At 33.9% G+C, this 17,168-nt stretch overlaps 1 protein-coding gene and 1 long non-coding RNA gene across 3 annotated transcripts in view; one reads left to right on the top strand and one right to left on the bottom strand.

Annotated features, from left to right (window-relative positions):
* KCNH7 (potassium voltage-gated channel subfamily H member 7) overlaps positions 1 to 17,168 on the top strand; it is a 639,535-nt gene that overhangs the window by 101,815 nt on the left and 520,552 nt on the right. The gene's annotated exons all lie outside the window — the stretch shown is intronic.
* Positions 1 to 17,168, bottom strand: part of LOC118552072 (uncharacterized) — a 230,351-nt gene that overhangs the window by 205,763 nt on the left and 7,420 nt on the right. The window contains exon 4 of one of the 2 annotated variants that reach the window (XR_013447163.1): positions 11,982 to 12,019. The exons of the other annotated variant lie outside the window; for it this stretch is intronic. This is a non-coding gene — a long non-coding RNA (uncharacterized LOC118552072). Of the gene's footprint in view, positions 1 to 11,981; positions 12,020 to 17,168 lie in introns of those variants that run through there. 2 annotated transcript variants of the gene reach the window in all.

Here is a 17,168-nt window from a genome sequence, read left to right as displayed (position 1 = left end):
TTGCATGTAAGATCCATAGTCAAAAAATTGCCACTCCTCAACTAGCTTGCAGGCTGACTGATCCTTGGTTTGCCCCTACCTCCACTGACCCACACCTATCTTCAAAAGTCTGTAAGACAGGGAAAGGGTGCATCTGTTCAATACATGATCACTACTAGGAAAACAAGTCAAAACATACAACCAGCTGATGGTAGCATGGCAGTGATGGCTTTTCATAGGCAGTGCCACATGCTAATCTATTACTACTGTGATTTCTATGACTTTTTGAATTCCACAGTCAAATATTAGACTCACTTGAATGAGTCTGAGAATAATAAAAAAAAAAAGAAAAAGAAAAAGAAAGGGCAGGAGGCCAACTGATCCAAATGTATAAATTACCAAATCTAGCTTTTAGGAAAATTTTACATTATTAATTTTAAGTTTGTTGTTATTGGTGGTGTTTAGTGAAGCATTTCTGGATAGGGATCATGTCTTATATTTAATTCATTGTTTACATTAGTCTCACAGTTATCCACTAGCAAAAGGAAGGCACAAATCGGAGCTTGGGATATGATTTTGAAGGAATGAGATTTCCCTGTAGGACTTTCCTTCTTCCTATCAGCATCCTTCCTAGTTTTCTGGAACATACTCCTCAGATTCTAGTTGCTGAATCCCTCAAGACACACATGAGTTACTCAATCTAAATTTAATTTTTCATTATATCTTCTTTTCTTTCTCTCACCCAAGCTCTTCCTAACCATCCCATGTCTTTTAACTTAGATTCCCATAGAATATAATTTTCAGGAGAGTAGGGACCTAATATGTCTTGTTTATAATTTTAACTTCAGTCATATCTATAAGATCAATACGTTCTTTTGGATAAATAAATTATCTAGTCACTGCCACTGATTTGAGCTTGTCATTAGAATAAATACTTCTGATTCAACATATTTCTAGCACCATCTTAGATTTGATGATAAAGGCAACTTCATTGCCTTAAGGTGTTAAGAAAATATTCATGACACTTGTTAGAGAGAGTAAGGAAGACTTTATTAAAGAGGAGACTATGGTTATAGGTATAGGAATCACTGCAATGAGACCTTGCAATGGGGAAGAGAGGCTTGGCCTCAACTCCAAATACAACAAGGAAAAGTGGGAATTTATAGTCAAGGAGCAGGGTAAGGGGTCAGTGGATGGAAAATTACTAGGTGGAAATATGAGGGGTAAGGAGGGATTTTAGCTAACCTGACCTAATAGGATTCTTGCTGGAGGCAAACCAGGGTGATCAGATATCACCTTGGAGGATGGTAGAAGATGAGGAACCTGATTAGATATTAAAAGTGATCAGATATGGAAGATGAGGGATTCTGGCTAAACTGGCTTAGCAGGATTCTTGCTAAAACTGGACAATTCAGAGATGAACACAGGAATTTAAATGTCAAGGCCTAGTTGAAAAAAAGTTCAAAGTGGCATGAGTCTACTCAGTCTGGGTCAAGGAGAGAATCTTTATCAATGTTCTCTCGAGACAAGAGTCAGTTAAGGCATTGCCTGAATTCTAGTGGGATTTAAAGTAGCATTTCCAGGTTTGCTTGATTTTTTTCCCAAACATTTTCACATTTTCATGTCATTTACTATCAACAGGCTAGGACCTGGGTTTGAGTTTTTATCTTTCTCACTTTTCCAGAACTATCTACTTATTTCTATGGATAGCCTGACTATCTTAGTATATTATTGAACTTTTCAAATAGCAAGATTAAAACATATAAACTACCTATACTGCTTTTAAGGCTTAAGATAATCTACTCACAATTAAAATTTCAGAATTTGGTTTGAAAATTGTCTTTAAGAATTTAGCAATTCTTGCCTCTTGTTTGTGGACTATTAAATGCCTAATCCAACTTGCATGAATTATTTGATTTATGATTTAAAAATATTACCATAATACAGTTGCTCCCTTGTATGTGCTTAAACATTAGTAAGAATTGCTTATGAACAATAAAGAGTTTTACTATTAATCCTACATGTAAAATCTGTCCAATATCCCCCCTTGTACTTTGATTATGTATAAAATACTTATTTTGCCATTGTGTGGTCATTCGTAAATCTAATGGCTTAAAACATTAACTTGAAATTAATAGGAGCATCAGAAACGTGTTTCTTGATTTTTTTTCCCCATGAGATAAACGCAAGCTTCATGAGAGTTGGTGAGCAATTAAATGTAAGAAAGAAAAGCTGTGGGATGGGAGAGGAGAGTATATTAGTTCCCTAAGGCTATCCTAACAAATGACCACAAACTGGGAGGCATAAGACAACAGAAGCTTATTCTCTCATATTTCTGGAAGCAAGAGGTCTGAAATTAAGGCTCCCTGTAAGACTGGCTAAAATCTTTCCTTGCTTCTTCCTAGCATCTGGTGGTAGCCATTGATCCTTGGCATTCCTTGGCTTGCAGCTGCATCATTCCTGTCTCTGCCCCTGTCATCTCATGGCATTACCCCCCTGTGTTTTTATCCAAATTTCCTCCTTCTTATAAAGACACCAAACAGATTAGATTAGAACGTATCCCAAGGCTTCATCTTAACTTGATTACATCTAAAAAAATTATTTCCAAATAAGGCCATACTCTGAGCTACTGGGAGGTAGGACTTCAACATATCTTTGGGGGTGAGGTGGGGAGGAAATAATTCAACCTAGAACAGAGAGTTCAAGGTAGCTTTAAGATACCTATTTGGACCATTGGCATGCTATCTAGGAAGAAAGTGGGTTGGGGAAATCACAATTTTATGGGTAGTATTTTCAATGCTATCAGTTGTGCTTGCCTGAGAAAACCATGTAGGCTCTCAATAATCTATGGTCAACATCATTTTAATGAGCAAGAGGAGACAAGAAAAGAAACTGAGCAAGAGTGAACAGAATTTTGGAGAAAAATTAGGGACAGTTATAATAAATTAAAGGAGAATAGAATTTCAAAAAGGAGAGTAATCAATCATGCTGAGTTGTTTTAGGAAAGGAAATCCTAAAACTCAAAATAGTAGATACATAATAGAACATATAATAGATCATAAATATGTATGTATTTAAATTACAAGAAAAATAACAATGAAATATCACTTCATATAACTTGAAGCCATATGCAGATATTCTTTCAACGTTGAACTGAGTAAACTCCTCATTTTACCATTACCATACTTGCTTCCTTGATTATTCAATACAAGGTGGTCAAAATGCAAATAATGAGGCCCAGCTGTGCTTGTATGTATTTGTGAATGTGTTGACTGTTGTTTAGTAACTCAGCAGTAATCTAGCGAAGGCTAGGCGTGGACAAACTGGCCCTCTATCCCAGCCTACTCTGTGGCCCTCACCTGAAGCAATGAGTGCTTGCAGATCATGTCAGAATAACATAGCCCAGAGTAATTATATTCATGAGATGAGTTGATCCTATAATTATAATTGAAGTTGCTAACTAGTCTTAAGATTGATTTCAACCTAGAAATTTCTGGGCTTTGTTCTTTTAATGACTGATATTTAGAAAACCAAAGTCATTGCATGTTAAGAACAAAAGACCATTCGGTAAGCATCCTACCATGCCACTTTACAAATTAAATCTGGACTCTTTTTATGTACATTTCTTAAATTATTAATTATTGATATTAAATAATTATTAATAAATAACGCTTTGTAATTGATTTATGGCTTCCCATTTGCATTGAGACAGTGGAGTCTAGTGGAATGAATGAACACTGGGCTGGAACTGGCATTCCTTGGTCATGGTTCTGGCTCTACCAGTAACTTACCATATAAAAATAAGCTGGTCTTTTACCTCCAGGAGCCCTAGTTTTTCCTGATTTTCATAAAAAGCATATTTTAAAAGATGCTTTATTAAAGATACAGAATTATCTTTAATTAAAGATAAAGAATTAAAAGATACAGAAAGACACAGAATTGTTAAAAGATACAGAATTATTCTTATGCTGAGATAGAACACATTTTCAAGGTATTAATAAGGAAAATAATTGTGAACCTTTATGCTAAATATGAACTGATTACTCCCAGAAAGATTTGACATACTTTTACATTTACATGAGCTGTTACAGCAATTCTGAGGCTACTTCTAGGCAAAGAAGTGAAAAGTAATATTTTGCATGGATGTAGTGACTTTTATATCCAAGAACTTAAAATCATTTTAGAAACTTAATAGGAAGTTATGACCAGGAGAACTGGTTTTAAGTGGTTTGGTAAAAAAGGCATTATATCTTACTATCACTGTAAGCAAATTGAAAATATAAAATTTCCCAGTTCTGTTTGGGGCAGTAGGAGTAAAAAAAAAAAAAAAAAGCAGATGCAAAATTCTATCAATTACTACAGATACTCAGTTGTACCAAGTAAAAAGAATTTAAAATATCTTTGGATAGAATAAGAAATAACTGGGTAGTAAATTTAATAGTATACCCCATCAAGAGTTAATAGAATTGTTTTCACCAAAGCCATCATGGAGTTTTGAACAACGACAAATAATTAAAACCATCCATTCATTCATTCAACTAAAAATGATTTATTGAGAACTTCCATGAGCCTAGTACTGTTTTGGGTGCTGGGGATAAGAAAATGAGCAAGCAGAAAACACCTCTGTCCTCATAAAGATTACATTCTAGTAGGGTTAGATAACAATACATGAACAAACCAATGATACAAGGTCTTTCAGAGAATGACACAGCATTTGAAAGAAATACACTACATGGATGTAGTAGAGAATGACTGGTGATGTGGGTAAAATATTTTTTTTATGGGTGTGACATTTTGCTAAGATCCAAATGATGGGAATAAACTAGTATGGTTGGCAAAATAATGGCCCTGAAAATGTCCATGGCCCAATCTCCAAAACCTGTGAATATGTTACCATACATGGTAAAAGGGACTTTGCAAATGTGATTATACATAAGGACTTTGAGATAGGGAGATTATCCTGAATATTTGGATGGATCCAACCTAATCATATGAGTCCTTAAAAATAGAAGAGGAAGGCAGAAGAATGGGTCAGAGAAATGAGACATGACAAGGAATGAACCTGTTATTGCTGACAGTGAAGATGGAGGAAGAGGGTCAGGAACCAAGAAATGCAGCAACTCCTAGAAGCTGAGAATGGCCTTCGGTTCACAGGCTGAAGAAAGTGGAGACCTTGGTTATACAATTACAAGGAACTAAATTTTGTCAACAAGACAAATGACCAGGAAATAGATTTTCCCCTAGAACCTCCAGAAAGAAGCAAGCCTGCTGATATCTTTATTTTATTCCAATGAGACATATCAGACTTCTGTCCAACAGAGCTGTAGGATAATAAGTTTGTGGTGTTTTAAGCCACTAAGTCTGTGGTCATTTGTTATGGCAATGATAGAAAACCAATACAGTTAGTCTCTTAGTTTGTTTGGGTTGCTATAGCAAAATGTCATAGACTAGGTAGCTTATATACGACAGAAATTTATTTCTCACAATCTGGAGCCTGGAAGTCTAAGATCAGGGTGCCATCATGGTAGGGAGAAGGCCCCCTTTTGGTTGTAGACTTCTGATTTCTTGCTATGTCTTTACATGATGGAAGGGGCTGGGGAGCTCTGTGGGGTCTCTTTTATGAGAGTCTAATCCCATTCATGAGGGCTTCACCTCATCACCTAAGCGGTTCTGACACCCCACCTGTTAATACCATTCCACTGAAGATTAGGTTTCAACATATGAATTTGGGGAGGATGCAAACATTCAGATCACAACATCTCACTTTGTAAAAAATAAAGATAAATTTGAGAGAAGGGTGTTCCATGCAGAGGGAACAGCAAATGTAGAGGTTTCATAGTTGAAATGAGTTTACCATATTTGATAATCAGAGAACAAACAAAAGTTGAGTATAACTGAAAAGAGTTAAGTGATGAGAGACAAAATCAAGGACGTAGACAGGGACAGGATTCAAGGGCTTTATTGGCTCTGTTAGAAAGCTTGGATTTGTTCTAAATGAAATTCAGACACCAGAAGGCTTTAAATCAGAGTATGACATGATATAATTTAAAAAAAATGTATTAGTCTGTTGTGTGGTAAATGGATTGTAAGAGGCGAGAGCAGAAATGCCAAAGATCACTGGGAAATAAAGCAATAATCTATATATGATTATGGTGTATTGGGAAATGGCAATAGATACAAAAAGCATAGATGAATTTAAGATATATTTGGAGGTAAGTTCCGCAGCATGAACGGGTACATTAGAGACAAGAAGTCAGTGAAGAAAAAAATCAAGAATGACTCGTTATTCTTTTAAGGAAATGGTTGGTTGGCAAGGTTATTTTATATATATATATATATTCAGTATATATATATACTGAAACCTGAATGGAACTATCAGAAATCATATATATATATGGAGGAAACTGGAGAGGAAAACATAGTCCCCACTGACTATTGATGATATCGATAGGAAGATGGAATCTTAATCATAAATTGACCAAAAGTAGTCTGGGAATATTTGGATTTCATATTTATTCTTCAAGGAATGTGGGAATCTCTTCTATCACTTTCTCCAGCACCTTGGTGAAACTTTAGAACACTTATTCAAGTGACTTAACTGGCAAGACTGATTTTAAATTTATGCTCTCTGAGAGGATTATAAATGATAATTATAATAAAAATTAAAGCACTGAAATAAATGCTTCACACCTGCTCCTTATCTGAGGTACATACTACCTTTAACTAATTTGCTCTATGCAACCCTGACTTTCAGGGAAGTTAAGTAACTTGAGGTCAAAGAGCTAGCAAGGGTGGAGCTGTGATCAAACGCAGGCTTGAAATTCTTCATATATCACATTCTTAACCCCTACACCAAATATTTTTCTTCCCTGATATCTCCTTTATAAATGCCTAAAATTCTACCATTTATGTAACAGATTTTACATATTTACAAGCACACACACACACACACATCCTCAAGTATTATAGCATCACTTTAAGGAAAGTACTGTTATTTCATTTTTTCTGAAAGAGAAAGTAAAACTTAGAGGGCCTAATACATTTTTCTAAACTCACAGAGCTACCATTTGGGATTTGTTCTAATTTTAAACCTCACCCAGTTTGTTTCCTAGGCTTATTTCTCTAGTATAAAAAGTAATAAAAATAGAGGACATTTATTCAAAAACTGTGAGTTAGTGTTTATTATATACAGGCATTTTAAGAACTCGAACATAAATTTTTTTTAAAAAAAATCTAATTGCTGAGACTTCTGCTTCTTACTGTAATGGAGTAATTGGTACCAGACTTACCCTCTTTTCATAAACAGTACAAAACTGGACAAAATGTAGGAGTCTGTTGTTTGAGGCATTGCATATCAAGCCGTACAGTACTGTGATTCTTCAGCGAGAAGAACCATACAAAGTGAGCTCCATGTTTCTCTCACTTCCTGCCTGAGAGAATTTTCTGGATCACTGCACTGGGAAGATGAGCTCAAAGAAAGAATAGAGATCCTAGTAAGTTGAGGAGTCAAGAGATCTGAGTTTGGACTCTCTAAAATGTCTGGGATTTGCAACAGGGCAATGGAAATAGGGAGCAGCAGAGATAGGTGCAGAAACCTGTTTAGGGTTTTTCTGTGGTCCTTGGCTGTGCACGAGCAGGCCAAAACTCACTGGTTTATCAGAGAATAGATACTGTGCAACTGAAACCTGAATGGAACTATCAGAAATCATCCAAGGCTAAGGCTGCTGAAATTCTGGCTCATCTAAAGTAGAGCGACCTCACTGAGTACCTTGGGCATTCAGTCCAGAGACCACAGAAAGACTAGATTTTAAGATTAAGGGCTCCACCCTAAAGTAAAGATGACACCCTAGCACTAAAGGCAAAACTGAAATAGCCCTAAAACAAAATAAAGCAAAACAAAACAAACAGATAAACAAAAGGAAACCTGGCAGATTCAAGAGCATCTCATAAAGTATCCATATGCCAGAACAAAACACCACACCTTTTCTAGGAAGACAACAGTATTTAAATTACCTACAAGGTATCACCTTTAATTTCTAGAACTGAATTAAAAAAATTACCTACAATGTAGCACCTTTAATCTCTAGCATTGAATTAAAAAATTACTAGACATGTGAAAGAACCAGAAAGTGTGCCAAATAATCAAGAAAAAAAAATCAATAGAGATTAAGAGATGACTCATATGTTAGAATTCAGGTAAGAACTTGATAACAGCTATTTTAAAAAAGTTCAATGACCTAAAGGGAAAAACTAGATAAAGTGAAAAGATGAGTACTCTTAGCAGATATACTATGATATATATATATATCAACATATATAATGTATTATTATAATAATGTTATATAATATATACACACATAAAAGGAAATTCTACAACTAAAAACTACAATGTGGGAGAAGAAAAATCCAATGGATGGACCAACCAGAAGATTGAATACTACAGGAGAAAAAAAAAAGAGCATCAATGAACTGTAAAACAGATCAGTGAAAATTATTTAAAAGGAAAAACCCAGAAAAAAGATGATTCCACCTCTGGAATGGCAGTTGTGGATCTCCATGGCCTCAATCCCCAGCTAAACAATCATAATAAGAAAAATTATTTTTCTGAAAAGCTGACAATTTAAAGTTTTGGGAAATTGGCCTAAGGATATACAGAAAGTGAAAGCACATTTATTCAAGAAAATCCACTAAATCTTGGGGAGAACAGTGAGAGTCTGTGGAACTTGAGCCACAACCTGCTCTTTTCCTATTCCCATCTTAGCGTGGCAGATACTCCACTATGTGTGGGTGTGACCAAGTAAAGGACGGGGAGGGACCCCTCTCTTCTCACTCCTGGCCAAGGGATAGTGTATCTCTCCAGGAGAGAGATATGCCTCTAGCATTTATCATTCCCCACCTTTAGCCTTGATTTGCAAAGACTAACATCCTAGTAAATATAATCAAAATGTTGGTGATTCCCTTCTTCCAGTCAGCATCTACTCAAAGGATGGTATGCCAGGCTGAGGATACTGTTGACCCAATCACCCTTACACCGGCTTACTCATAGGATGGAAGTTGGAAGAGAAAGCCAAGAAAACCAGAGACTATCACTCAAACCCAGCATACTGCTTATAAACCAAGGGTGTTACTCCTAGAGAAGCAGATCACAGTCCCCACATTCACTACAGAGATTTTGCCCAGTGGCGGAAGCAGGACATAACAGTGGAGTGCTCCAAAGCTCTCCCCAAAGAAATCAAATTTATTTGAAACAGAGTGAAAAAGTTCCAAGTCTAAGGACACACTTGAAAATGAAGATTTTTGTGGTAAGCAATTATGAAGAGGCTAACAGCTCCATAAGAGCTAAACTGTAGGGTAGCTAGTTTACCAGAGAGAAGCTGGAAAAAAAGAGTTAAAAAAAGCCCTTCCAGGGTAAGGAAAACTTCATTAAAGGGCCTTAAAAGCTGCCCCCACAAAGGGGCCTGGGTTTAATTGGATCAGACTATGGAGCAGTTTGTGCCCCAAGGCATTATTGAAAACAAGAGAACAATCATCTAGCAATTAGTGGAGCCTAACAACTGGTATGATACCAACAGAAGCCGACAATTTAACAGAGAAATCAGAAACAAACAAACAAAAACAAACTCAGAGAGCCTGCAATAAAATCATTGTCATCTGTCATCCTAGGATGACTGCACCGTAAAAATGTATATTTCTTTTCCTTAATTTTTCTAACTAATTTAAAAAGCAATCTTATAAAATAATATGTATGTAATTGAATTGTTGTGTCTGTAATATATAGAAATGTGATACATTCAATAATATGTGCACAAAGGAGGAAGTGGGGAGCAAACTGTACTAGAGTAAGAAAATAACATCAGATGGTGACTTGAATCCACAGGAACAAGCTAATTAAGTAAATCAAAATGTTAAATAAAAATGTAAACTATCACACTGTAAAATATATACTTGGTCTCTTTTTCTATCTGAACTTCCCTAAAGGATATATGATAAGCCCTAAGAAAATAAGTTTTTAAATATAATGAAAAAATAAGTAAAGGAATTAAAATGTTACACTAGAAATTTACATAATACAAAAGAAAGCAGTAAAGGAAGAACAGAGGAACAGACATGAAACACATAAAGAAGTAAAATGACAGACATAAATCCAAATATATGAACAATAATAGTAAATGTAAAATGATTAAACAATACAATCAAAATGTAGAGATCAACAGACTAAATTAAAAAACAATATTCTACTTTATGATGTCTACAAGAAACATTTTAGAGTCAAAGATACAAATAGGTGAAAAGTAAAAAGATGCAAAAAGTTTTGTCATTCAAAAGGCAACCATAAGGTAGTTTGAAGTGGCTATTCTAATATCAGACAAAATAGATTTTATTTTTTTCTTCCTTTTTTTTGACAAAATAGATTTTAAGAAAAAACAAAACAAAAAGATGTTACTAGAAATAAAGAAGATAAAGGTAAAAAGGTCAAGGGGCACCTGGGTGGCTCAGTCTTTAAGCGTCTGCCTTCAGCTTAGGTCATGATCCCAGGGTCCTGGGATAGAGCCCCGCATCAGACTCCCTGCTCAGCGGGAAGCCTGCTTCTCCCTCCCCCACTCCCTCTGCTTGTGTTCCCTCTCTAGCTGTGTATCTCTCCATCAGATAAATAAAATCTTTTAAAAAAAAAGATAAGAAAGTCAATTCATTAGGAATACCTAACAATTATAAACATACATGTATCTCACAACTGAGCCCCAAATATAATAAAGCAAAAAAAAAAAAAAAGATAAACTTATGAGGGAAAATGGATAATTAATAATAATAGTTGGAAATTTCAAAAGACTCCATCTTCAAAAATGGATAGAACAACTAAGCAAAAGATAAACAGGGAAATAGAAGACTTTAAGAACATTATAAGCCAACAAGACCTAACACATATCTACAGAACAATTCACTTAACAATAGCAAAATGTACATTCTTCTCAAGTACACATAAATGGTACTTTGGAATACATTATATGCTACATGACAAAAGAAACCTCAATAAATATAAAAGAATTGAAATCTTACCAAGTATGTACTCTGACCACAGTGGAATAAAATTAGAACTCAATAACAGGGAAAAATTTGGGGAAATTTACAAATATGTGGAAATTAAACAACACACACCTAAATAAACAGTGGATCTAAGAAGAAATCGATGGGAGATTATAAAATAATTTAAAATGAATAAAAATTTAAACACAACATAGCGAACATATGAGATGTAGCTAAAACATTTTGAGCATTTTGTAAAGGGTGATTTATAGCTGTAAAAGCTTATATTTAAAAAAGAAGAAAAATTTCAAGTAGTAGCCAAATACCTCTCCTTACAACTATTTTAAAAAGAGAGAGAGAAAGCAGACTAACTGGAAACAAGCAGAAGAAAAAGAAAATAATAAAGATCAGAGTGGAAATTAATGAAGAGGAGAGAAAAATGGCAGAGAAATTCAACAAAACCAAAAGTGGGTTCTTTGGAAAAATCATCAAAATGACAAAGATATGCTAAAGATATTTTAGTTAGACTAAGAAAAAATAAAGAAGACTCAAAAACTGGGGCGCCTGGTTGGTTCAGTCGTTAAGCATCTGCCTTTGGCTCAGGTCATGATCCCAGGGTCCTGGGATTGAGCCCCGCATCGGGCTCCCTGCTCCGCGGGATGCCTGCTTCTCCCTCTCCCACTCCCCCTGCTTGTGTTCCCTCTCTCGCTGTCTCTCTCTCTGTCAAATAAATAAATAAAATCTTAAAAAAAAAAAAAAGACTCAAAAACTAAAACCGGGAATGAAAGAGGTGATGTTATTACTGATATTGCAGAAATAAAAAGGGTTATAAAGGAATATTACATATAAAACCATGCTAATCAATTAGATAACAAATTGGACAAATCTAGAGACAAAATATCATAACTGACTGGAGATCCAAAACATAGAAGAGAAAACACTTACTTTCTCTAAGGAGAGTATTTCCCTGATTCCAGAAATCCCTCTATGTGGGCCAGTATATCAGGTCAATATTACCCTGATTTTAAAACCAGACAAAGACATCATGAGAAAATCAATATCTCTTGTAAATAGAGATATAAGAATTCTCAGCAAATTACTAGCAAATTGAATCCAGTGATATATAAAACATATAAAAAGGATTATACGCTGTGCCCAGTGGCGTATCAGGACTGAAAGGTTGGTTATGTGAAAACCAATTAATGCAATATTCTGCATAATAAAATAAAAGATAAAAACCATATGAAGATATCAATAGATGCAAAAAAAAAAAGCATTTGACAAAATTCAAAAGCTACTTATGATCAATTAAAAATCCTTATAAGGAGATGGCCATATGAAGACAAGCACTCAGAGAGGGAAGATGATGTGAAAAAGGGTGAAGATAGCCATGTGATTCTCTAAAATATATGTTAAATGCCTCTCTTATAGATTGTACATAGTTTCGTTCTTCCTTTTTTCTCCCCAGTTTGATAATCTCTACCTTTTATTTAGAGTGCATGGTCCACTTACATTTAATGTAATTATTGATACTATTATGTTTAAGTCTACCATATTGCTCCTTTTTCTTTTTATCTGCTTTTTGTCTTTTGCTTTGTGTTGTACAAAACTATTGACTATAATTACCTTGCTTTGTTATTCTAATCCTTTGATTAATATTTACCTTTATTCCCTCAGATGTTGACCAGTGAGAGGATTTTCTTTTCTTTTTTCTTTTCTTTTCTTTTCCCTTTCCTTTCCTTTCTTTTTCCTTTCCTCCTCTCCTCTCCTCTGCTCTCCTTTCCTCTCCTTTCTTTTCTTTCCTTCCTTCCTCCCTTCCTTTCTTCTCTTTCCTTCCTTCTTCCTTCCTTCCTCTTTCTTTCTTTCTTCTTTTCTTTCTTTCTTTTTCTTTCTTTCCTTTCCTTTCCTTTCTTCTTTCTTCCTTCCTTCCTTCCTTCCTTCCTTCCTTCCTTCCTTCCTTCCTTCCTTTCTTTCTTTCTTTCTTTCTTTCTTTCTTTCTTTCTTTCTTTCTTTCTTTCTTTCTTTCTTTCTTTCTTCTTTATTATCCTGTATATATTACACTTACTGATGCACAAATTGTCCCATATCTGGTCAATGGGAACCATTCTCAAGGGAACCTTCTCAAGTTGATACCTGAATCTTTTTACATGACCTTACAAGTTTTTGATGACTACCTTGTTTTTTGTTATGGTGAGATATTCCAGGCCTATCTTAACATTTCCTGTCTCAGACCTACCTTTATCCACTTATAAAAGGAGATCTGATTAGTTCAGTGGTAACTGGTATCTAGAGACCACAATCTGGACATTAGACATGCTCATTAATATTGGGTTTATCACTTTTCTAGGCCATCCAGTAGATGGAGATAGGAAATAATTTGCCTTTCTTTTTTCTTTAAAATAATATATAGTATAAGTACATACTGATACTTCCAATTAAATTTCAGGACATTTTTCATTTTTACCCATTTTCTGTCATACTGAAATTCACTTTCTGCTATATGCACATACTAGTTTAAAGTAACAATAACTGTATTACCATGAAATATGATAAATAAAATTAGTTTGAACTTTCTTTGCAGTGCTTTTGTCCTCAGGATACATTTTACTAAAGTCATATAATCAAATTACTGTATATTAACATTTCATAGAATAAATCCTCTTTGTTCACTTATGTCAGCAACTCAAAACACAGGTTTATTTGCTTCATATTTTGTTTTCAGTTTTTAAAGTTTGCCTTAATATAATTAATTTGGATTTATAATTGTGTAAAATATTTATTTTTCAAAGTCAAATATAGTATATTCAGAGACCTATAACTTATATCCGTGTTTCTTCAATCTCATTCTCTTCCTTTCTCTTTCGTAAATATTTTAAAATATTTTTTTTGTTTGTTTGTTTTTTAATACAAGCAAATGCATATATATATTTTGCAACCCCCCCATTCTTAAATAGATGACAGCACACTAGACATAGTTTTTTTTCTTCCTTGCTTCTGTCATTTAAAGTATCTTGGAGATTACTCCATAGTAGTATGTAGAGTTATTTCTCATTCCACTTAATAGTTGCATAATACTCTATTTTCAGTATATCACAGTACACGCAACCAGTCTTCTCTTGATGGACTCGTGTTTGTTTACATCCTTTATTATTACAGATCATGCTTTTTAACTACATTTGAAGAAAAAGGTTGCTGATAATCTGAGTTTTTAATCAAATTAACAAAGTTTCAACATTATTATAGTCTGAATAAATTAGTTTTTACTTTGGGTTCTAAAACTAAGGTGATTTCCTTTCACAGTTGAACTTTGACAAACTGTAAAAGCTTTATGATGGCCATAAAATACCTCATATTACCTTGATATTTGAAGAAATGTATTATTTTGCCTGTGTTGTCTCCAGTCTTTCATCAGATAGATACTTTAAAGGATAACATCACAATAGATTGAGCTGTACAGACATACACTGTGCACAAAAACTGCAGTGTCGCTTTGGGGTGTTTGAATTAAATGTGGGGTTGTGGTAACATTTTCTCTTCTAATTATAATTCTAATATATGCTTCTATAGCATAGTTATTTAATAATTTACTGAGTATTACACACTCTTTTAGTAAAAGTATGTATACACACATACACATGTACACATACACATACTCTTCTTAATATTTCAGAGTGAGCAGCAAAGCACCCAAATCTATTCTTAAACTATGGGTTAGGAATCTATCTTAAAGTTAAGACTACATGGCAATGAGACAGCTGCTGCGCATGGTGTGAATTTCTCTGCATACAATTTCTCTGCATACAATGAAGCCAAGTGCTTTCCTATAGAAATTATGGAGAAGAGTTTACTTCTAAAGACAGATCTGGTTTTCTTTCAAAATGATATTTTTACCTTTACAAAGGAATTTTGTAAAATTCTATCACGTAGAAATTGAGGGGAAATGACAGTTTTTCTCTTTGAACTAGGAAGACAAGTTACTATTTGTTAACCTTGTTTGTTGCAAAAAATCATAATATTATAATTTGTATTCCCAGTGATTGGAATGTACACTCGCTTATTAAATACATATGCATGTATATGTATGTGTAGTGATGATACACATAGGAAATAAGCACTAATCAAAACTAGACATATTTTCTACCACATGAAGATTAAAGTGATAGATACAGATATTAATTAAAAGTTCACTAAAATAATTAGATTGAAGAAGTGCAGTGCTATGAGGAAGACTTATAATGGGGAGATATGACTTAATCTAAGAAAGCAGGAAAATCTTCCTTTTAAAAAAGATTAGTGATTGAGCTGAATTATGAAAAGAGAGAAACAGTTTATAGGGAAAGGGAGAGGAAACATATTCCACTAGAAGCAAATTCTTCTATGAATGTTCCGTGGCTGGAAGGATTATGCAGTTGAAATCTTTCACGTATTATTCTTATTTTTTTCTGTATCCATAGAAGCATCAATTGGCAATTAATAAACCTTATCGTAGTACCTGTATCTGTAGATTGTTGTTCTAGTGTACTCAAGGTAATCTTGGTCACAGTCATGATATGCTATTAGTGCCACTTTAATTCTCAGAAGTGTCCACAGGCAATAAATAGCATGGACATCTACATCTCTTCTTTGACATCTGGCAACCTTTATAAGATGATCTTTGATCTTCAAGGCTCTTTTTAGTTATGAGTACTATTGCAATAGTTTTGATAGCCATGAATTTCTGAAAATTTCTATTTCCTCTTAACTTCAAAAGTATTCTTTTGTGCATTGTATATATAATCATTGCAAATTGTGTTTATTGACAATGATTCTACTGTCTAAATAGGACATGTCATACTTCTCCATGTGTTCATCCGTGCATTTCTGTGTATGTCATTGTATGTATAACCTATTGACATTTTCTATGTTTTCTGAGCATCCTTATATTAACAACTTGGTTCTTGATGATTAATTCAGTGGTATCTTCAGTACTTTTTTTTTTCCATTTCATACTAAAATGTGAGAAATTACATGGTAACCTTATGTGTTGTCTCACTGCCACCTGGTGGCAAGAGTATAGAAAAGGCAGCAAAACTGGATGGATGACCGACCAGTTGAGTCATTTCCCATAGCATAAAAAAATCACATGTTCTCAGATTTTTTTCAAAGACCCCTAGCAGAAGCATTTTTCATGTCTCAGGTATAGCTCTTTCAATAAACTGTACAGAAAGCCCTAAAAAACAAGGAATGAAATTTTCAATGATTAATCAATATGCCTTTTTTGAAGAAAATATTTAAATAATAAGATATTAAAGATCTACTTTTTGAAGTATAACTTTAGAATGCTTTCTTTAAGTGATTTTTAACTTTCAAAGGTAAACTTTTCAAAAACTTTTTAATTTTATATGACTTCACTCTGTAGATAAAGGAAATCAAGCTCCCAATATTTGAAAATATACAATGTTACATACAATATACAATAATACATAATTTTTTTAAATCAAATAGATATGACCTCCCTTTGTGGCTTAAGTCATTCTTAAGCTAAAAGCCTCAAGACTAAAATCATTGCTTTTAGCTTAAGGCTCTGGTCTTCTTTACTAGCTGTTCTATATTATTCTTCACATTAGGATAGAGATATGTGGATTGGCATTTTTCAATTTCTAGAAATTTCATTATATCCTCTGGAAAATATGTATTTAAGAAAATACCACTGACTATCACTTTGGCTCTTGCTGTTCACATTCTTCAAATTCATCATGCTTTAAATGAATGAATCTCATGGAATACCAGTGTTGACTTCTGTGGTCTGTTTTTCCTATTTGAGGAATTTCTCAGTTCAGTCTTCTACATTTGTCACCATTGTATGTATGTGTCTATATAACATAGATATCCCATTTGAGTTCTTCACATATACTATATTTCTGTAACAGAATTGAGTCTACATGCGTGTATACATTAAGTAGTAAATTAGTTCTTTATATTTTTCTAGCTTTATTTAGATGTAATTAACATATAGCATTATGTAAGTTTAAGGCATGCAATGTAATAATTTGAAATACATATATGTTGTAAAGTGTTTACCGTGATAAGATTAATTAACACATTCTTCACTTCACATAAATACCATTTGTTGTTGGTGTTGTTATAGTGAAAACATTAAAGCTCTACTCTTATAGCAACTTCTTTAT

Source organism: Halichoerus grypus, chromosome 4 (assembly GCF_964656455.1).
Source record: "Halichoerus grypus chromosome 4, mHalGry1.hap1.1, whole genome shotgun sequence".
Classification (NCBI taxonomy): Eukaryota; Metazoa; Chordata; class Mammalia; order Carnivora; family Phocidae; genus Halichoerus; species Halichoerus grypus.
The sequence above is the reverse complement of the archived record's forward strand: the minus strand, read 5'-3'. Positions and strand labels throughout refer to the sequence as shown.